This window comes from Triticum urartu, chromosome 2A (assembly GCF_056163025.1).
Source record: "Triticum urartu cultivar PI428250 chromosome 2A, HENAU_Tu73, whole genome shotgun sequence".
Classification (NCBI taxonomy): domain Eukaryota; kingdom Viridiplantae; phylum Streptophyta; class Magnoliopsida; order Poales; family Poaceae; genus Triticum; species Triticum urartu.
In genome coordinates, this window is record NC_141874.1 from 123301351 (window position 1) to 123324341 (window position 22991).

Here is a 22991-nt window from a genome sequence, read left to right on the forward strand (position 1 = left end):
GGTGTGTTTGTTGAGACCGATGAATTGTGGGTTTATGATCAAGTCTATCTATGAATAATATTTGAATCTTCTCTGAATTCCTTTATGTATGATTGGTTATCTTTGCAAGTCTCTTCGAATTATCAGTTTGGTTTGGCCTACTAGATTGATCTTTCTTGCAATGGGAGAAGTGCTTAGCTTTGGGTTCAATCTTGCGGTGTCCTTTCCCGGTGACAGTAAGGGCAGCAAGGCACATATTGTATTGTTGCCATCGAGGATAACAAGATGGGGTTTTCTTCATATTGCATGAGTCCATCCCTCTACATCATGTCATCTTGCTTAAGGCGTTACTCTGTTTTTAACTTAATACTCTAGATGCATGCTGGATAGCGGTTGATGAGTGGAGTAATAGTAGTAGATGCAGGCAGGAGTCGGACTACTTGTCTCGGACGTGATGCCTATATACATGATCATACCTAGATATTCTCATAACTATACTCAATTCTGTCAATTGCTCAACAGTAATTTGTTCACCCACCGTAGAATACTTATGCTCTCGAGAGAAGCCACTAGTGAAACCTATGGCCCCCGGGTCTATCTTTATCATATTGATCTCCTACTACTTAGTTATTTCCTTTGCTATTTACTTTACCTTTATTTTACTTTGCATCTTTTATCATAAAAATACCAAAAATATTATCTTATCATATCTATCAGATCTCACTCTCGTAAGTGGCCCTATAGGGATTGACAACCCCTATTTGCGTTGGTTACGAGGATTTATTTGTTTTGTGCAGGTGCGAGGGACTCGCGCGTAGCCTCCTACTGGATTGATACCTTGGTTCTCAAAAACTGAGGGAAATACTTATGCTACTTTGCTGCATCATCCCTTCCTCTTCGGGGAAAACCAACGCAGTGCTCAAGAGGTAGCAAGAAGGATTTCTGGCGGCGTTGCCGGGGAGGCCTACGCAAAAGTCAACATACCAAGTACCCATCACATACCCTTATCTCCCGCATTACATTATTTGACATTTGCCTCTTGTTTTCCTCTCCCCCACTTCACCCTTGCCGTTTTATTCGCCCTCTCTCTCTATCCTCCCTCTCTATTTGCCTCTTTTTGTTCGCTTGCTTTTTGTTTGCTTGTGTGTTAGTTTGCTTGCTTGTTACGATGGCTCAAGATAATACTAAATTGTGTGACTTCACCAATAACAACAACAATGATTTTATTAGCACTCCGATTGCTCCTCTTACCGATGATGAATCTTGTGAAATTAATACTGCCTTGCTGAATCTTGTCATGAAAGATCCGTTCTCCGGCCTTCCTAGTGAAGATTCCGCTACTCATCTAAATAGCTTCGTTGATTTGTGTGACATGCAAAATAAGAAAGATGTGGATAATTATATTGTTAAATTGAAGTTATTTCCTTTTTCGCTTAGAGATCGTGCTAAAGCTTGGTTTTCGTCTTTGGCTAAAAATAGTATTGATTCATGGAACAAGTGCAAAGATGCTTTTATCTCTAAGTATTTTCCTCTCGCTAAGATCATCTCTCTTAGAAACGATATTATGAATTTTAATAAACTTGATCATGAACATGTTGCACAAGCTTGGGGGAGAATGAAATTAATGGCACGTAATTGCCCTACTCATGGTTTAAATTTGTGGATGATTATAAAAAAATTATGCCGGATTGAATTTTGCTTCTAGAAATCTTTTAGATTCGGCCGCGTGAGGCACTTTTATGGAAATCACTTTAAGAGAAGCAACTAAACTCCTAGATAATATTATGGTTAATTATTCTCAACGGCATACTAAAAAATCTACTAATAAAAAGGTGCATGCGATAGAAGAAATTAATGTTTTGAGTGGAAAGATGGATGAACTTATGAAATTATTTGCTAATAAGAGTGTTTCTTCTGATCCTAATGATATTCCCTTGTCTACTTTGATTGAGAATAATAATGAATCTATGGATGTGAATTTTGTTGGTAGGAACAATTTTGGTAACAACGCGTATAGAGGAAATTTCAACCCTAGGCCTTATCCTAGTAATCCCTCTAATGATTATGGTAATTCCTACAACAATTATTATGGAAATTATAATAAGATGCCCTCTGATTTTGAATCTAATATTAAAGAATTTATTACTTCGCAAAAGAATTTTAATGCTATGATTGAAGAAAAATTGCTTAAGATTGATGATTTGGCTAGGAACGTTGATAGAATTGCTCTTGATGTTGATTCTTTGAAACTTAGATCTATTCCACCTAAGCATGATAGCAGTGAGTCTCTCAAAGCCATGAGAATTTCCATTGATGAGTGCAAAGAAATATCCGCTGGGATGCGTGCTAAGAAAGATGCCTTTATAAGAGCGTGTTCTTCTAGTTCCTATGAAAATAAAGATGAAGATCTAAAAGTTATTGATGTGTCCCCTATTAAATCTTTGTTTTGCAATATGAATCTTGATAATGATGGGACTGAATATGATCCACCTTTACCTAGAAGGCGTTCCAAGAATTCGGAATTTGTTGATCTTGATGCTAAAATTGAAAAAAGTGGGATTGAAGAAATTAAAACCCTAGATGTTGCTAAACCCACTATTATGGATTTCAAGGAATTTAACTATGAAAATTTCTCTTTGATTGAATGTATTTCCTTGTTGCAATCCGTGCTAAATTCTCCTCACGCTTATAGTCAAAATAAAGCGTTTACTAAACATATCGTTGATGCCTTGATGCAATCTTATGAAGAAAAACTTGAATTGGAAGTTTCTATCCCTAGAAAACTTTATGATTAGTGGGAACCAACTATTAAAATTAAAATTAAAGATCATGAATGCTATGCTTTATGTGATTTGGGTGCTAGTGTTTCCACGATTCCAAATACTTTGTGTGACTTGTTAGGTTTTCGTGATTTTGATGATTTCTCTCTAAACTTGCACCTTGCGGATTCCACTATTAAGAAACCTATGGGAATAATTAATGATGTTCTTATTTTTGCAAATAGGAATTATGTGCCCGTAGATTTTATTGTTCTTGACATAGATTGCAATCCTTCATGTCCTATTATTCTTGGTAGACCTTTCCTTAGAACGATTGGTGCAATTATTGATATGAAGGAAGGAAATATTAGATTCCAATTTCCATTAAGGAAAGGCATGGAACAATTTCCTAGAAAGAAAACTAAATTAACTTATGAATCTATTATGAGATCCACTTATGGATTGCCTACCAAAGATGGCAATACCTATATCTATTCTTGCTTGTTATGCCTAGCTAGGGGCGTTAAACGATAGCGCTTGTTGGGAGGCAACCCAATTTTATTTTTATTCCTTGCTTTTTTCTCCTGTTTAGTAATAAATATTTTATCTAGCCTCTGTTTTGGTTGTGTTTTTTGTGTTTAATTAGTGTTTGTGCCAAGTAGAACCGTTGGGAAGACTTGGGGAAAGTCTTGTTGAACTTGCTTAAAAAACAGAAACTTTAGCGCTCACGAGAACTGATGTAATTTTTATTTGGAGAGTGATATTTAGTTAATTATTTTTGCAGATGATTAATAGATAAATTCCTCACGTCCAGAAATTTATTTTAGAATTTTTTGGGTTCCATATCTTGCGCTAGCTATAGATTACTACAGACTGTTCTGTTTTTGACAGATTCTGTTTTTTCGTGTGTTGTTTGCTTATTTTGATGAATCTATGGCTAGTAAAATAGTTCATAAACCATAGAGAAGTTGGAATACAGTAGTTATAACACCAATATAAATAAAGAATGAGTTCATTACAGTACCTTGAAGTGGTCTTTTATTTCCTTTCACTAACGGAGCTCACGAGATTTTCTACTTTAAGTTTTGTGTTGTGAAGTTTTCAAGTTTTGGGTAAAGATTTGATGGATTATGGAACAAAGAGTGGTAAGAGCCTAAGCTTGGGGATGCCCATGGCACCCCCAAGATAATATAAGGACACCTAAAAGCCAAAGCTTGGGGATGCCCCGGAAGGCATCCCCTCTTTCGTCTACTTCTATCGGTAACTTTACTTGGAGCTATATTTTTATTCGCCACATGATATGTGTTTTGCTTGGAGCGTCTTGTATTATTTGAGTCTTTGCTTGTTAGTTTACCACAATCATCCTTTCTGTACACACCTTTTGAGAGATCCATATATGATTTGAATTTGTTAGAATACTCTATGTGCTTCGCTTATATCTTTTGAGTTCTTAAAATCCTAATATGCTTGGTACACAAGGTTAATAATAAAACTTTCTTATGAGTGTGTTGAATACTATGATAAGTTTGATACTTGATAATTGTTTTGAGATATAAAGATGGTGATATTAAAGTCATGCTAGTTGAGTAGTTGTGAATTTGAGAAATAATTGTGTTGAAGCTTGTGATTTCCGTAGCATGCACATATGGTGAACCATTATGTGATGAAGTCGGAGCATGATTTATTTTTTGATTGCCTTCCTTATGAGTGGCGGTCGGGGACGAGCGATGGTCTTTTCCTACCAATCTATCCCCCTAGGAGCATACGCGTAATACTTTTCTTTGATGACTTGTAGATTTTTGCAATAAGTATATGAGTTCTTTATGACTAATGTTGAGTCCATGGATTATACGCACTCTCACCCTTCCACCTTTGCTAGCCTCTCTAATACCACGCACCTTTCGCCGGTATCATACACCCACCATATACCTTCCTCAAAACAGCCACCATACCTACCTATTATGGCATTTCCATAACCATTCCGAGATATATTGACATGCAACTTTCCACCATTCCGTTTATTATGACACACTCCATCATTGTCATATTTCTTAGCATGATCATGTAGTCGACATTGTATTTGTGGCAAAGCCACCATTCATAATTCTTTCATACATGTCACTCATGAGTCATTGCATATCCCGGTACACCGCCGGAGGCATTCATATAGAGTCATATTTTGTTCTAAGTATCGAGTTGCAATTGTTGAGTTGTAAGAAAAATAAAAGTGTGATGATCATCATTATTAGAGCATTGTCCCAGTGAGGAAAGGATGATGGAGACTATGATTCCCCCACAAGTCGGGATGAGACTCCGGACGAAAAATAAATAAAAGAGGCCAAAGAAGCCCAAATAAAAAAAGGAAGAAAAGAGGCCATAAAAAAGAGAAAAGGCCCAAAAAAATATGAGAGAAAAAGAGAGAAGGGACAATGTTACTATCCTTTTACCACACTTGTGCTTCAAAGTAGCACCATTATCTTCATAGTAGAGAGTCTCTCATGTTATCACTTTCATATACTAGTGGGAATCTTTCATTATAGAACTTGGCTTGTATATTCCAATGATGGGCTTCCTCAAAATGCCCTAGGTCTTCATGAGCAAGCAAGTTGAATGCACACCCATTTAGTTTCTTTTTGAGCTTTCATATACTTATAGCTCTAGTGCATCCGTTGCATGGCAATCCCTACTCACTCACATTGATATCTATTGATGGGCATATCCATAGCCCGTTGATACGCCTAGTTGATGTGAGACTATCTTCTCCCTTTTTGTCTTCTCCACAACCACCACTCTATTCCACCTATAGTGCTATATCCATGGATCACGCTCATGTATTGCGTGAGGATTGAAAAAGTTTTGAGAATGTCAAAAGTACGAAACAATTGCTTGGCTTGTCATCGGGGTTGTGCATGATTTAAATATTTTGTGTGGTGAAGATAGAGCATAGCCAGACTATATGATTTTGTAGGGATAACTTTCTTTAGCCATGTTATTTTGAGAAGACATAATTGCTTTGTTAGTATGCTTGAAATATTATTATTTTTATGTCAATATGAACTTTTGTCTTGAATCTTTTGGATCTGAATATTCATACCACAATTAAGAAGAATTACATTAAAATTATGCCAAGTAGCACTCCGCATCAAAAATTCTGTTTTTATCATTTACCTACTCGAGGACGAGCAGGAATTAAGCTTGGGGATGCTTGATACATCTCCAACGTATCTATAATTTTTGATTGCTCCATGCTATATTATCTACTATTTTGGACATTATTGGGCTTTATTATCCAATTTTATATTATTTTTGGGACTAACCTATTAACCGGAGGCCCAGCCCAGAATTGTTGTTTTTTGCCTGAATTAGGGTTTCGAAGAAAAGGAATATCAAACGGAGTCCAAACGGAATGAAAGCTTCGGGAACGTGATTTTCTCAACGAATAAGACCAGAGAGACTTGGACCCTACGTCAAGAAAAGAAATAGGAGGCCACGAGGTAGGGGGCGCGCCCACCCCCACCAGGCGCGCCCTCCACCCTCGTGGGCCCCCTGTTGCTCCACCGACGTACTCCTTCCTCCTATATATATCCACGTACCCCCAAACGATCAGATACAGAGCCAAAAACCTAATTCCACCGCTGCAACTTTCTGTATCCACGAGATCCCATCTTGGGGCCTGTTCCGGAGCTCCGCCGGAGGGGGCATCGATCACGGAGGGCTTCTACATCAACACCATAGCCTCTCCGATGAAGTGTGAGTAGTTTACCTCAGACCTACGGGTCCATAGTTAGTATCTAGATGGCTTCTTCTCTCTTTTTGGATCTCAATACAATGTTCTCCCCCTCTCTTGTGGAGATCTATTCGATGTAATCTTCTTTTTGCGGTGTGTTTGTTGAGACCGATGAATTGTGGGTTTATGATCAAGTCTATCTATGAATAATATTTGAATCTTCTCTGAATTCCTTTATGTATGATTGGTTATCTTTGCAAGTCTCTTCGAATTATCAGTTTGGTTTGGCCTACTAGATTGATCTTTCTTGCAATGGGAGAAGTGCTTAGCTTTGGGTTCAATCTTGCGGTGTCCTTTCCCGGTGACAGTAAGGGCAGCAAGGCACGTATTGTATTGTTGCCATCGAGGATAACAAGATGGGGTTTTCTTCATATTGCATGAGTCCATCCCTCTACATCATGTCATCTTGCTTAAGGCGTTACTCTGTTTTTAACTTAATACTCTAGATGCATGCTGGATAGCGGTTGATGAGTGGAGTAATAGTAGTAGATGCAGGCAGGAGTCGGACTACTTGTCTCGGACGTGATGCCTATATACATGATCATACCTAGATATTCTCATAACTATACTCAATTATGTCAATTGCTCAACAGTAATTTGTTCACCCACCGTAGAATACTTATGCTCTCGAGAGAAGCCACTAGTGAAACCTATGGCCCTCGGGTCTATCTTTATCATATTGATCTCCTACTACTTAGTTATTTCCTTTGCTATTTACTTTACCTTTATTTTACTTTGCATCTTTTATCATAAAAATACCAAAAATATTATCTTATCATATCTATCAGATCTCACTCTCGTAAGTGGCCCTATAGGGATTGACAACCCCTATTTGCGTTAGTTGCGAGGATTTATTTGTTTTGTGCAGGTGCGAGGGACTCGCGCGTAGCCTCCTACTGGATTGATACCTTGGTTCTCAAAAACTGAGGGAAATACTTACGCTACTTTGCTGCATCATCCCTTCCTCTTCGGGGAAAACCAACGCAGTGCTCAAGAGGTAGCAAGAAGGATTTCTGACGGTGTTGCCGGGGAGGCCTACGCAAAAGTCAACATACCAAGTACCCATCACATACCCTTATCTCCCGCATTACATTATTTGACATTTGCCTCTTGTTTTCCTCTCCCCCACTTCACCCTTGCCGTTTTATTCGCCCTCTCTCTCTATCCTCCCTCTCTATTTGCCTCTTTTTGTTCGCTTGCTTTTTGTTTGCTTGTGTGTTAGTTTGCTTGCTTGTTACGATGGCTCAAGATAATACTAAATTGTGTGACTTCACCAATAACAACAACAATGATTTTATTAGCACTCCGATTGCTCCTCTTACCGATGATGAATCTTGTGAAATTAATACTGCCTTGCTGAATCTTGTCATGAAAGATCCGTTCTCCGGCCTTCCTAGTGAAGATTCCACTACTCATCTAAATAGCTTCGTTGATTTGTGTGACATGCAAAATAAGAAAGATGTGGATAATTATATTGTTAAATTGAAGTTATTTCCTTTTTCGCTTAGAGATCGTGCTAAAGCTTGGTTTTCGTCTTTGCCTAAAAATAGTATTGATTCATGGAACAAGTGCAAAGATGCTTTTATCTCTAAGTATTTTCCTCTCGCTAAGATCATCTCTCTTAGAAACGATATTATGAATTTTAATAAACTTGATCATGAACATGTTGCACAAGCTTGGGGGAGAATGAAATTAATGGCACGTAATTGCCCTACTCATGGTTTAAATTTGTGGATGATTATATGCCGGATTGAATTTTGCTTCTAGAAATCTTTTAGATTCGGCCGCGGGAGGCACTTTTATGGAAATCACTTTAGGAGAAGCAACTAAACTCCTAGATAATATTATGGTTAATTATTCTCAACGGCATACTAAAAAATCTACTAATAAAAAGGTGCATGCGATAGAAGAAATTAATGTTTTGAGTGGAAAGATGGATGAACTTATGAAATTATTTGCTAATAAGAGTGTTTCTTCTGATCCTAATGATATTCCCTTGTCTACTTTGATTGAGAATAATAATGAATCTATGGATGTGAATTTTGTTGGTAGGAACAATTTTGGTAACAACGCGTATAGAGGAAATTTCAACCCTAGGCCTTATCCTAGTAATCCCTCTAATGATTATGGTAATTCCTACAACAATTATTATGGAAATTATAATAAGATGCCCTCTGATTTTGAATCTAATATTAAAGAATTTATTACTTCGCAAAAGAATTTTAATGCTATGATTGAAGAAAAATTGCTTAAGATTGATGATTTGGCTAGGAACGTTGATAGAATTGCTCTTGATGTTGATTCTTTGAAACTTAGATCTATTCCACCTAAGCATGATAGCAGTGAGTCTCTCAAAGCCATGAGAATTTCCATTGATGAGTGCAAAGAAATATCCGCTGGGATGCGTGCTAAGAAAGATGCCTTTATAAGAGCGTGTTCTTCTAGTTCCTATGAAAATAAAGATGAAGATCTAAAAGTTATTGATGTGTCCCCTATTAAATCTTTGTTTTGCAATATGAATCTTGATAATGATGGGACTGAATATGATCCACCTTTACCTAGAAGGCGTTCCAAGAATTCGGAATTTGTTGATCTTGATGCTAAAATTGAAAAAAGTGGGATTGAAGAAATTAAAACCCTAGATGTTGCTAAACCCACTATTATGGATTTCAAGGAATTTAACTATGAAAATTTATCTTTGATTGAATGTATTTCCTTGTTGCAATCCGTGCTAAATTCTCCTCACGCTTATAGTCAAAATAAAGCGTTTACTAAACATATCGTTGATGCCTTGATGCAATCTTATGAAGAAAAACTTGAATTGGAAGTTTCTATCCCTAGAAAGCTTTATGATTAGTGGGAACCAACTATTAAAATTAAAATTAAATATCATGAATTCTATGCTTTATGTGATTTGGGTGCTAGTGTTTCCACGATTCCAAATACTTTGTGTGACTTGTTAGGTTTTCGTGATTTTGATGATTGCTCTCTAAACTTGCACCTTGCGGATTCCACTATTAAGAAACCTATGGGAATAATTAATGATGTTCTTATTGTTGCAAATAGGAATTATGTGACCGTAGATTTTATTGTTCTTGACATAGATTGCAATCCTTCATGTCCTATTATTCTTGGTAGACCTTTCCTTAGAACGATTGGTGCAATTATTGATATGAAGGAAGGAAATATTAGATTCCAATTTCCATTAAGGAAAGGCATGGAACAATTTCCTAGAAAGAAAACTAAATTAACTTATGAATCTATTATGAGATCCACTTATGGATTGCCTACCAAAGATGGCAATACCTATATCTATTCTTGCTTGTTATGCCTAGCTAGGGGCGTTAAACGATAGCGCTTGTTGGGAGGCAACCCAATTTTATTTTTATTCCTTGCTTTTTGCTCCTGTTTAGTAATAAATATTTTATCTAGCCTCTGTTTTGGTTGTGTTTTTTGTGTTTAGTTAGTGTTTGTGCCAAGTAGAACCGTTGGGAAGACTTGGGGAAAGTCTTGTTGAACTTGCTTAAAAAACAGAAACTTTAGCGCTCATGAGAACTGATGTAATTTTTATTTGGAGAGTGATATTTAGTTAATTCTTTTTGCAGATGATTAATAGATAAATTCCTCACGTCCAGAAATTTATTTTAGAATTTTTGGGGTTCCAGATCTTGCGCTAGCTATAGATTACTACAGACTGTTCTGTTTTTGACAGATTCTGTTTTTTCGTGTGTTGTTTGCTTATTTTGATGAATCTATGGCTAGTAAAATAGTTCATAAACCATAGAGAAGTTGGAATACAGTAGTTATAACACCAATATAAATAAAGAATGAGTTCATTACAGTACCTTGAAGTGGTCTTTTATTTCCTTTCACTAACGGAGCTCACGAGATTTTCTACTTTAAGTTTTGTGTTGTGAAGTTTTCAAGTTTTGGGTAAAGATTTGATGGATTATGGAACAAAGAGTGGTAAGAGCCTAAGCTTGGGGATGCCCATGGCACCCCCAAGATAATATAAGGACACCTAAAAGCCAAAGCTTGGGGATGCCCCGGAAGGCATCCCCTCTTTCGTCTACTTCTATCGGTAACTTTACTTGGAGCTATATTTTTATTCGCCACATGATATGTGTTTTGCTTGGAGCGTCTTGTATTATTTGAGTCTTTGCTTGTTAGTTTACCACAATCATCCTTTCTGTACACACCTTTTGAGAGATCCATATATGATTTGAATTTGTTAGAATACTCTATGTGCTTCGCTTATATCTTTTGAGTTCTTAAAATCCTAATATGCTTGGTACACAAGGTTAATAATAAAACTTTCTTATGAGTGTGTTGAATACTATGATAAGTTTGATACTTGATAATTGTTTTGAGATATAAAGATGGTGATATTAAAGTCATGCTAGTTGAGTAGTTGTGAATTTGAGAAATAATTGTGTTGAAGCTTGTGATTTCCGTAGCATGCACGTATGGTGAACCATTATGTGATGAAGTCGGAGCATGATTTATTTTTTGATTGCCTTCCTTATGAGTGGCAGTCGGGGACGAGCGATGGTCTTTTCCTACCAATCTATCCCCCTAGGAGCATACGCGTAATACTTTTCTTTGATGACTTGTAGATTTTTGCAATAAGTATATGAGTTCTTTATGACTAATGTTGAGTCCATGGATTATACGCACTCTCACCCTTCCACCTTTGCTAGCCTCTCTAATACCGCGCACCTTTCGCCGGTATCATACACCCACCATATACCTTCCTCAAAACAGCCACCATACCTACCTATTATGGCATTTCCATAGCCATTCCGAGATATATTGACATGCAACTTTCCACCATTCCGTTTATTATGACACACTCCATCATTCTCATATTTCTTAGCATGATCATGTAGTCGACATTGTATTTGTGGCAAAGCCACCATTCATAATTCTTTCATACATGTCACTCATGAGTCATTGCATATCCCGGTACACCGCCGGAGGCATTCATATAGAGTCATATTTTGTTCTAAGTATCGAGTTGCAATTGTTGAGTTGTAAGAAAAATAAAAGTGTGATGATCATCATTATTAGAGCATTGTCCCAGTGAGGAAAGGATGATGGAGACTATGATTCCCCCACAAGTCGGGATGAGACTCCGGACGAAAAATAAATAAAAGAGGCCAAAGAAGCCCAAATAAAAAAAGGAAGAAAAGAGGCCATAAAAAAGAGAAAAGGCCCAAAAAAATATGAGAGAAAAAGAGAGAAGGGACAATGTTACTATCCTTTTACCACACTTGTGCTTCAAAGTAGCACCATTATCTTCATAGTAGAGAGTCTCTCATGTTATCACTTTCATATACTAGTGGGAATCTTTCATTATAGAACTTGGCTTGTATATTCCAATGATGGGCTTCCTCAAAATGCCCTAGGTCTTCATGAGCAAGCAAGTTGAATGCACACCCATTTAGTTTCTTTTTGAGCTTTCATATACTTATAGCTCTAGTGCATCCGTTGCATGGCAATCCCTACTCACTCACATTGATATCTATTGATGGGCATATCCATAGCCCGTTGATACGCCTAGTTGATGTGAGACTATCTTCTCCCTTTTTGTCTTCTCCACAACCACCACTCTATTCCACCTATAGTGCTATATCCATGGATCACGCTCATGTATTGCGTGAGGATTGAAAAAGTTTTGAGAATGTCAAAAGTACGAAACAATTGCTTGGCTTGTCATCGGGGTTGTGCATGATTTAAATATTTTGTGTGGTGAAGATAGAGCATAGCCAGACTATATGATTTTGTAGGGATAACTTTCTTTAGCCATGTTATTTTGAGAAGACATAATTGCTTTGTTAGTATGCTTGAAATATTATTATTTTTATGTCAATATGAACTTTTGTCTTGAATCTTTTGGATCTGAATATTCATACCACAATTAAGAAGAATTACATTAAAATTATGCCAAGTAGCACTCCGCATCAAAAATTCTGTTTTTATCATTTACCTACTCGAGGACGAGCAGGAATTAAGCTTGGGGATGCTTGATACGTCTCCAACGTATCTATAATTTTTTATTGCTCCATGCTATATTATCTACTATTTTGGACATTATTGGGCTTTATTATCCACTTTTATATTATTTTTGGGACTAACCTATTAACCGGAGGCCCAGCCCAGAATTGTTGTTTTTTGCCTGAATTAGGGTTTCGAAGAAAAGGAATATCAAACGGAGTCCAAACAGAATGAAAGCTTCGGGAACGTGATTTTCTCAACGAATAAGACCAGAGAGACTTGGACCCTACGTCAAGAAAAGAAATAGGAGGCCACGAGGTAGGGGTCGCGCCCACCCCCACCAGGCGCGCCCTCCACCCTCGTGGGCCCCCTGTTGCTCCACCGACGTACTCCTTCCTCCTATATATATCCACGTACCCCCAAACGATCAGATACGGAGCCAAAAACCTAATTCCACCGCTGCAACTTTCTGTATCCACGAGATCCCATCTTGGGGCCTGTTCCGGAGCTCCGCCGGAGGGGGCATCGATCACGGAGGGCTTCTACATCAACACCATAGCCTCTCCGATGAAGTGTGAGTAGTTTACCTCAGACCTACGGGTCCATAGTTAGTATCTAGATGGCTTCTTCTCTCTTTTTGGATCTCAATACAATGTTCTCCCCCTCTCTTGTGGAGATCTATTCGATGTAATCTTCTTTTTGCGGTGTGTTTGTTGAGACCGATGAATTGTGGGTTTATGATCAAGTCTATCTATGAATAATATTTGAATCTTCTCTGAATTCCTTTATGTATGATTGGTTATCTTTGCAAGTCTCTTCGAATTATCAGTTTGGTTTGGCCTACTAGATTGATCTTTCTTGCAATGGGAGAAGTGCTTAGCTTTGGGTTCAATCTTGCGGTGTCCTTTCCCGGTGACAGTAAGGGCAGCAAGGCACGTATTGTATTGTTGCCATCGAGGATAACAAGATGGGGTTTTCTTCATATTGCATGAGTCCATCCCTCTACATCATGTCATCTTGCTTAAGGCGTTACTCTGTTTTTAACTTAATACTCTAGATGCATGCTGGATAGCGGTCGATGAGTGGAGTAATAGTAGTAGATGCAGGCAGGAGTCGGACTACTTGTCTCGGACGTGATGCCTATATACATGATCATACCTAGATATTCTCATAACTATACTCAATTCTGTCAATTGCTCAACAGTAATTTGTTCACCCACCGTAGAATACTTATGCTCTCAAGAGAAGCCACTAGTGAAACCTATGGCCCCCGGGTCTATCTTTATCATATTGATCTCCTACTACTTAGTTATTTCCTTTGCTATTTACTTTACCTTTATTTTACTTTGCATCTTTTATCATAAAAATACCAAAAATATTATCTTATCATATCTATTAGATCTCACTCTCGTAAGTGGCCCTATAGGGATTGACAACCCCTATTTGCGTTGGTTGCGAGGATTTAGTTGTTTTGTGCAGGTGCGAGGGACTCGCGCGTAGCCTCCTACTGGATTGATACCTTGGTTCTCAAAAACTGAGGGAAATACTTACGCTACTTTGCTGCATCATCCCTTCCTCTTCGGGGAAAACCTACGCGGTGCTCAAGAGGTAGCAAGGTTGCTCAAGATGTGAGGAGTTGCAATCTCATAGAATTAGATTCACTCAAGTACCTACAAGGGTTAGATAGCATGCAATGGTACAAATATATCCAAGATGTATGATCATCATCATAAGAGAAACATCAAGGATTAGTCAAAGGCTCATGCCTTGCATGTATCCAAATGGAGTTTCTACTCCAGGTTTGAAGCATCAATGATGTTCAATTCACCTCTCAAATGGCAAAATACTCTCATCAAGCGGTTTGGTGAATATATCCACCAATTGCTTATCGGTACGAACATGCTTAAGATCAGTGTCCCCTTTGGCAACATGATCTCGAATGAAATGATGACGAACTTCAATATGCTTGGTTCAAGAATGTTGCACGGGATTATGAGCAATCTTAATAGCACTTTCATTGTCACAAAGCAATGGAACATGTTTCACATTGATCCCATAATCTTTAAGAGTTTGGGTCATCCAAAGTAATTGAGCACAACATGAACCGGCGGCAATGTATTCCGCTTCGGCGGTGGATAAGGATACCGAGTTTTGTTTCTTGGAGGACCAAGACACAAGAGATCTACCAAGAAATTGACAAGTACCCAAAGTGCACTTTCTATCAACCTTGTCTCCGGCATAGTCCGAATCGGAGTAGCCAACAAGATCAAAAGAAGACCTCTTAGAATACCAAATGCCAAAATTTGGTGTATGTATTAAGTATCTCACTATCCTTTTCACAGCCTTAAGATGACATTCTTTAGAGGCCACTTGATATCGTGCACACATGCACACACTTACCATAATATCGGGACGGGAGGCACATAGATATAACAATGAACCAATCATAGATCGGTAAACCTTTTGGTCAACCGATTTTCCATCCTTGGTCAAGACAAGATGTCCACTAGTAGGCATGGGGTTTTTCATACCTTTGCTTTCTTGCATGTTGAACTTCTTGAATAAGTCATAGGTGTACTTCATTTGAGAAACAAAGGTGTGTTCCTTGGTTTGCTTGATTTGCAACCCAAGAAAGAACTTGAGTTCACTCATCATAGACATCTCAAACTTCTCTGACATTAGCTTCCCAAATTTTTCACTAAAAAGAGGCTTAGTTGAACCAAATATGATATCATCAACATAAATTTGGCACACAAATAATTCACAATTAACCCTTTTAGTAAAAAGAGTAGAATCAATCTTTCCAATCTCAAAGCCTTTTTTAATAAGGAACATGGTCAAGCATTTATACCACGCTCTAGGAGCTTGTTTAAGACCATAGAGAGCTTTGTGGAGTTTGTAAACATGATCGGGATTCTTAGGATTAACAAATCCGGGAGGTTGTTTAACATAAAATTCCTCCTCAATTTCTCCATTTAGAAAAGCACTTTTAATGTCCATTTGGTACAAGATGATATCATGGTGATTAGCATAGGCGAGTAAGATGCGAATGGACTCAAGTCTAGCAACGGGGGCATATGTCTCACCATAGTCCATACCTTCGACATGAGTGTAGCCTTGGGCGACGAGACGTGCTTTGTTGCGGACGACTTGACCATCTGTGACGCCCCCAATTTCACCGTACACTAATCATACACGCAAATGTGTACGATCAAGATCAATGACTCACGGGAAGATATCACAACACAACTCTAGACACAAATTGAAAATAATACAAGCTTTATATTACAAGCCAGAGGCCTCGAGGGCTCAAATACATAAGCTCGAATACACAAGAGTCAGCAGAAGCAACAATATCTGAGTACAGACATAACTTAAACAAGTTTGCCTTAAGAAGACTAGCACAAATGTAGCAACGGTCGAAAAGGCAAGGCCTCCTGCCTGGGACCTCCTAACTACTCCTTGAAGCCGAACTCCATGTAGAAACATCCTCGGGATCCTCTGGCTCCTGGACTCCATCATATGATCGCAGTATCCGGGAAAAGGGGAAAAATAAGTAGGAAAGCAACTGTGAGTACTCATCCAAAGTACTCGCAAGCAAGGAGCTACACTACATATGCATTGATATCAAATGAAAGGGGTAGTATATGTGGACTGAATTGCAGAATGCCAGAATAAGAGGGGGATAGTTAGTCCTGTCGAAGACTACGCTTCTGGCAACCTCCATCTTGCAACATGTAGAAGAGAGTAGATGGTAAGTTCACCAAGTATCATCGCATAGCATAACCCTACCCGGCGATCCTCTCCTCGTTGCCCTGTTAGAGAGCGATCACCGAGTTGTATCTGGCACTTGAAAGGGTGTGTTTTATTAAGTATCTGGTTCTAGTTGTCATAAGGTCAAGGTACAACTCCGGGTCGTCCTTTTACCGAGGGACTCGGCTATTCGAATAGATAAACTTCCCTGCAGGAGTGCACCACATTTCCCAACACGATCGATCCCCTTTGGCCGGACACACTTTCTTGGGTCATGCCCGGCCTCGGAAGACCAACACGTCGCAGCCCTACCTAGGCACAACAGAGAGGTCAGCACGACGGTCTAAATCCTAAGCGCGCAGGGGTCTGGGCCCATCGCCCATTGCACACCTGCATGTTGCGTACGCGGCCGGTGAGCAAACCTAGCAACCTCCATTACAAAGGAAGTTGTGTTACGCGGTCCAACCCGGCGCGCGCCGCTCAGTCGCTGACGTCAAGAAGGCTTCGGCTGATACCACGACATCGAGTGCCCATAATTGTTCCCGCGTAGTTGGTTAGTGCGTATAGGCCAGTGGCCAGACTCAGATCAAATACCAAGATCTCGTTAAGCGTGTTAATTGAAGTATCCGCGAACGCCGACCAGGGCCAGGCCCACCTCTCACCTAGGTGGTCACAACGTGCCCTGTCGCTCCGCCACAAAGTAACAGTCGGGGGCCGTCGGGAACTCCGGCCCACCACTACCTGGATGGAGCCACCTGCCCCTTCAGCCCCCACATTCGAATCACTTGCGGGTACTCTATGAGCCGACCCGACTTTAGTCACCACATGTATCATGTGTAATATGTATAGTATATACCCGTGATCACCTCCCGAGTAATAACAGCCCAATAGTATAGCATGGCAGACGGACAAGAATGTAGGGCCACTGATGGAATACTAGCATCCTATACTAAGCATTTAGGATTGCAGGTAAAGTATCAACCGTTGTAGCAACAATGACAGGCTATGCAACAGAATAGGGTTAACCGAAAGCAGTAACATGCTACACTACTCTAATGCAAGCAGTAGAGAGAAGAATAGGCGATATCTGGTGATCAAGGGGGGCTTGCGTGGTTGCTCTGGCAACGAGGAGTCATCAACAATGTAGTCGATCGGGGCATCAGCAGCGGCGTCAGTCTCGTAGTCTACCGGAGAGAAGAGGGGGAAGAAACAATGAATACAATGCAAACAGATGCATAACGATGCATGACATGACAAGTAATGGTGCTAGGAGTGCCCTAACGCAGTAGTAGGTGATACCGGTGAAGGGGGAAACATCCGGGAAAGTATCCCCGGTGTTTCGCGTTTTCGGACAAATGAACCGGAGGGGAAAAATTGCATGTGCGCTATGCTAGGGATGTGTGGCGGACGAACGAGCTGCGTATTCAGATTTGTCTCGTCGTTCTGAGCAACTTTTACGTATAAAGTTTTTCGATCTGAGCTACGGGTGAATTTCTACAATTTTCCGAAGTTTTTAAGCATTTTCTGGAGTCCCTGAAAATTGGCTAAGTCCTCAGTTTTAAACATCACTTAGTTGTTTTGCAGAGGCTATTAGCATCCTATGAATTAGTGCCTTATATCAACTCTGGGCACTCTGCTGTGATCTACATGGCAGTCTCAGGTCCATCTACATTAGTGTCCATTTGCTTGCTCAAATATTTGTTTGAAAAGTGCTATTGGATGTCAATTCCAGAATCTGTTTTTCAGTTCTTTCGGTTAACAGAACAAAGATATTTGTCATTTTCATAGGAATTAATCCACACATTATCTGAAGTAGGTCCAATGAAACAAAATGAAGCTTGTTACATCTACTTTCCGTTCATATAATGTTTACCTATGTTAGGACTTGTCTTATCGCTGTTTAAGGGCTGTTTAGCGGGCTAGTCATTGTAGAAATACAAAAGCCAACTACTGCTACAGTAACTGAATGTTACTGTAGCAGAGCAGCAGTAGTACGCAGCAGTAGCATAGCAGAAGTAGTGGGCAGTGGCGGGCATCAGTAGCAACGACGCAAGAGGAACAACAACAATAAGGTGAGGCCATGGCGCACATGCGCGCGAGACAGGAGCAGCGGCGGGACGCGGCGCCGCCACGGACGCGCACGGGGCACGGGCGCTCACGCTGTGTAGGGCGCGGTCAGGCGACAACGTGCACGGCCGGATGCAGATAGGGGCGAGCTGGGCGGCAGACACGTAGGCGGGAGCAGCAGTAGGCTGCAGCGCGGCCATCAGGAGCGGGCGGCTGCAGGCCGGGGTGCAGCCTGGTGTGGCCGGGCGCCAGCCGGAGGCGAGGCCAGGCAGTGGGTAGCACGGGGAAGGCGCGCGCGGAGCGAGGCCCGGCCGTGGCGGATAGTGGTGCGGCAAAATCATGGGCGCGACGCTACGGGAAGCAAACGAGCATGGGGAGTAGGGGAAACTGAAGAGAAGCTCACAGCGGTCGGACAGGAGTAGACGGCGTGGTCGGGGAGGGTTCGACGGAGACGAATTTGACGTCGGCATGCTTTGGGTGTCGAGGTGGAAGACGAGTTCGAACCACTCGTTGCGGGGCGGCTCCGGTCTGGTTCGTTGACGTAGCCGACGGAGACGGCGACAACGCCCCTGCTGGACACCTCCGAGTGACCCGGGGCTGCTTCAGTGCACGACAACGGCGACGGCGTGAGACGGATGCGTTTGGGCGAGCGGAACAAAGAGGGAGAGGGCGAGGGGAGCGGGGACCGAGTGGGAGAGGGGATGAGGCTGAACCCTAGGGCGTCGGGGACGGTCTTATACTCGCCGGGGGGCTTGGATGGTCGGCGCGTGGCGATCCCTGGCCATGGACGTGCTCAGGTCGTCCACGGGGTCACGGTGAACAGGAGGAAGGCGATAGGCGATGGTGGGCTGGGCATGTCCTGTATCGAGCAGGCCTAGGTGCAAAGTAGCTAGGTTTCTATTTTTCCCTTTGTTTCGTTTTATCTTTTCTTTTCCACTAATTTTTCTTTTCTGCTCATTTATTTTTCCCTCTAGTTTTCAATTTATCTTTATCTTTAAAAATACAAAAACAACTCCTAAATCAATATAGCTAAATATACTACTGCCACATTTAATTATGGCACCCAAATAAAATAGTCTACCATTTTATTAAGTACAAGAGGCATTAATCAATTGATTAAGCCGTTGTTTTATTTATTTTAGTGCATTTAATTAATTTATAAAAGTGGTTTCTCCACCACTATTACCTATGTATTATTTAGCACAATCCGAACATTTTAGTTTTAATATTTGAAAACTTTTCTAGTTTGACTTTATTTTAAATTTGAATTTCTGAATCGGTTTTGAACTGACGCGAGACTAACAACAGTAACCAAGGTGACATGGCATCATTAGTAGAGGATTACTGTAGCGTAATTATCCGGGCGTCACACCAACTTCATCTTGCTTGTTGCGAAACACACATTTGGTACCAATGATGGTGTGGTTGTTGTCGGGATTCTCGACCAATGTCCACACTTGATTTCTCTCAAAATTGTGTAGCTCTTCATGCATGGCATTTACCCAATCCGGATCTTCCAATGCTTCTTCGACCTTCATAGGTTCAATGCTAGAGATGAATGAATAATGTTCACAAAAGTTAGCCAATGATGGTGTGGTTGTTGTCGGGATTCTCGACCAATGTCCACACTTGATTTCTCTCAAAATTGTGTAGCTCTTCATGCATGGCATTTACCTAATCTGGATCTTCCAATGCTTCTTCGACCTTCATAGGTTCAATGCTAGAGATGAATGAATAATGTTCACAAAAGTTAGCCAAACAAGTTTTAGAGCGAGTGATTCTCCCGGTTTGAATATCATTGAAGATTTGCTCGACGGGATGGTCTCTTGAGACTCATGCTCGAACTCGTGAGAGCTTTTGCTTGGGTCAGGGTGGAACATCTTCTTCATCATCTTGTCCTTCTTATTATTGGCCTTCTTTATCGTTGGCGTTGTCGTTCTCTTGTCGTGGTGGTGAAGGAGGTTGATGGGGTTCATCTTGGTGTACTTCCTCGTTTTCTTCATCTTGGCGTGTCCCACTTGTGGATGCTTCCATGTCAACTCTTGGTTCACCTTGACGTGAGGTAGAAGCTTCCACTTGGATGGAAGAGGTACTCTCCTTCACCCCGACTTGGATGGACGAGGTCACTTTTGAGTGGGTGTTCTTTCAAGATTTAACATGAGGTAGAAGCTTCCACATCAATCATCGACTTGACATGAGGTAGAAGCTTCCACTTGGACGGACGAGAAGACCGCTCGAGCTACTAGACCAATTGAGTTTCCACTGAGACTTTTGTAGGCATTGGGACCAAAGAGATCCATGTGAAGTAGCTCGAGCGGTCTTCTCGTGGTCATGATGTTCTTCACGGGGTGGCTTCCTCCAACTTGTTTTCCTGCTTGACAAGCACTACAAAGTCTAGCCTTGTCAAATATAACATCTTTTACTCCAAGGATATGATCACCTTTAATAAGCTTATCAAGATTTCGCATGCCCACATGACCTAACCTTCTATGCCACAACCAGCCTTTAGAGTATTTAGCAATTAAGTAAGTTCTAGGTTGAGCCTTTTTAGTGAAATCAACAATATATAGATCACCTCTACGTATACCGGTAAAGAGCATTTTATGATTATCTCTACGAAACACTTGGCAATCTACTTCAGTAAATAGGACACTGAAACCAAAGTCAGCAAGTCTAGATACGGAAAGTAAATTGTAGCCAAGAGATTCAACGAGCATAACATTTTGTACAGAGCTATCATGTGAGATGGCCACCTTACCAAGGCCAACCACCTTACCCTTTGAGTTATCACCAAAGGTGACATACTTTCGAGGGCCGTCGTTTTCAGCAAGCTCACGAAACATATCCTTGTCTCCGGTCATATGATCGGTACATCCACTATCAAGGACCCATTCCTTTCCTCCAGCCATGTAGCCACGAAGATTTGCCATAAGACCAAAGTGTCTCATAGACTTGTCGAGATCAAAGTCACTATCATCATCCTCATCATTGTACCCATGTTCAACATCATCTTGTGATGGATGAATTCCTAGAGAGGGCAATTCATTAGATAAATGGTCATCAAAATAGTCATCTTCATGAATTCTAATGGCTTCAGAGATGATATTGCTAATGATTCCAACATCTCCTTTGGAAGCATGAGGTCAAGAAGCTCAAACAAACAATCACCATACTTGGTATCATTAGGACTCATCTTACTCAAAGCAATAGACTTATGAAGGATCCCATCTAAGTTTTTCAAGGAATAGTTTGGAAATCGTTCCTCAAGAAATCTCCACATAGTGTAGGCACAATCAAGAGTAGGTAAACATCCAATCAAGTTTATAGGCAAACATCTAGTGATAAGATTAACAGTCTAAGGTTGTGAATCATGTCAATAGACTCATCAAGGGTGGGGTGCAAAGGATCTACATGAGGTGCACAAGGGCTAGTAATGTACTTGTTCAAATGATACTCATTAAAAATCTCAAGCATCTCATTTTTCCACTCATGAAAGTACTCTCCATCAATAATAGGCACTCTACGTCTAAGACTCCCCAACATAGACTCATCCATCTTCCTCCAAAGGTGTTTAAACCAAAGCGAGACCAATGCTTTGATACCAATTGAAAGGATCGAGAAGAGGTGTCTAGAGGGGGGTGAATAGACTCTTAACAAATAAAAGTAGAAATTTTTATTTTCTTCAAGTTAAGATAGAGATTTAGCACAAGTTTAAACATTCACAATACATTTCAAGCAAGCATGACAAGAGTATATGAGCAGCGGAAAGTAAAGCATGCAAGTAGCGGGAATGTAAAGGGATGGGATTGGAGTGTGCAAACGCAATTGGAGACACGGAGATTTTTGGCGTGGTTCTGATAGGTGGTGCTATGGTACATCCACGTTGATGGAGACTTCAACACATGAAGGGTAACGGTTGCGCAAGTCCACGGAGGGATCCACCCACAAAGAGTCCACGAGGAAGCAACCTTGTCTATCCCACCATGGCCATCGCCCACGAAGGACTTGCCTCACTTGGGTATATCTTCACGAAGTAGGCGATCTCCTTGCCCGTACAAACTCCTTGGTTCAACTCCACAATCTTATCGGAGGCTCCCAAGTGACACCTAACCAATCTAGGAGACACCACTCTCCAAAAGGTAATAGACGGTGTGTTGATGATGAACTCCTTGCTCTTGTGCTTCAAATGATAGTCTCCCCAACACTCAACTCTCTCTCACTGATTTGGATTTGGTGGAAAGAAGATTTGAGTGGAAAGTAACTTGAAGAAGGCTAGAGATCAAGATTCATATGGTTGGAATGGAATATCTTGGTCTCAACACATGAGTAAGTGGTTCTCTCTCAGAAATGAATGTTGGAAGTGTAGGCATGTTCTGATGGCTCTCTCCATGAATGAAGAGTAGGTGGAGGGGTATATATAGCCTCCACACAAAATCTAACTGTTACACACAAATCACCAAACTTGGTGGGACCGAATCAAAAAACTCTATCGGACCGATTTAGTTCATAATGTGACCGTCACGCATTTCGGTGGGACCGATATGATCAACTCGGTGGGACCGATGTGCTAGGGTTAGGGTAAAACCTCATCTCGGTTTGACCGATTACACAAACTCGGTGAGACCGATTTTGGTAATAAGCAAAACAGA

General features: G+C 40.6%; 1 pseudogene; it reads right to left on the minus strand.

Annotated features, from left to right (window-relative positions):
• Window positions 1–22991, minus strand: part of LOC147984230 (putative serpin-Z8) — a 183731-nt pseudogene that overhangs the window by 126775 nt on the left and 33965 nt on the right.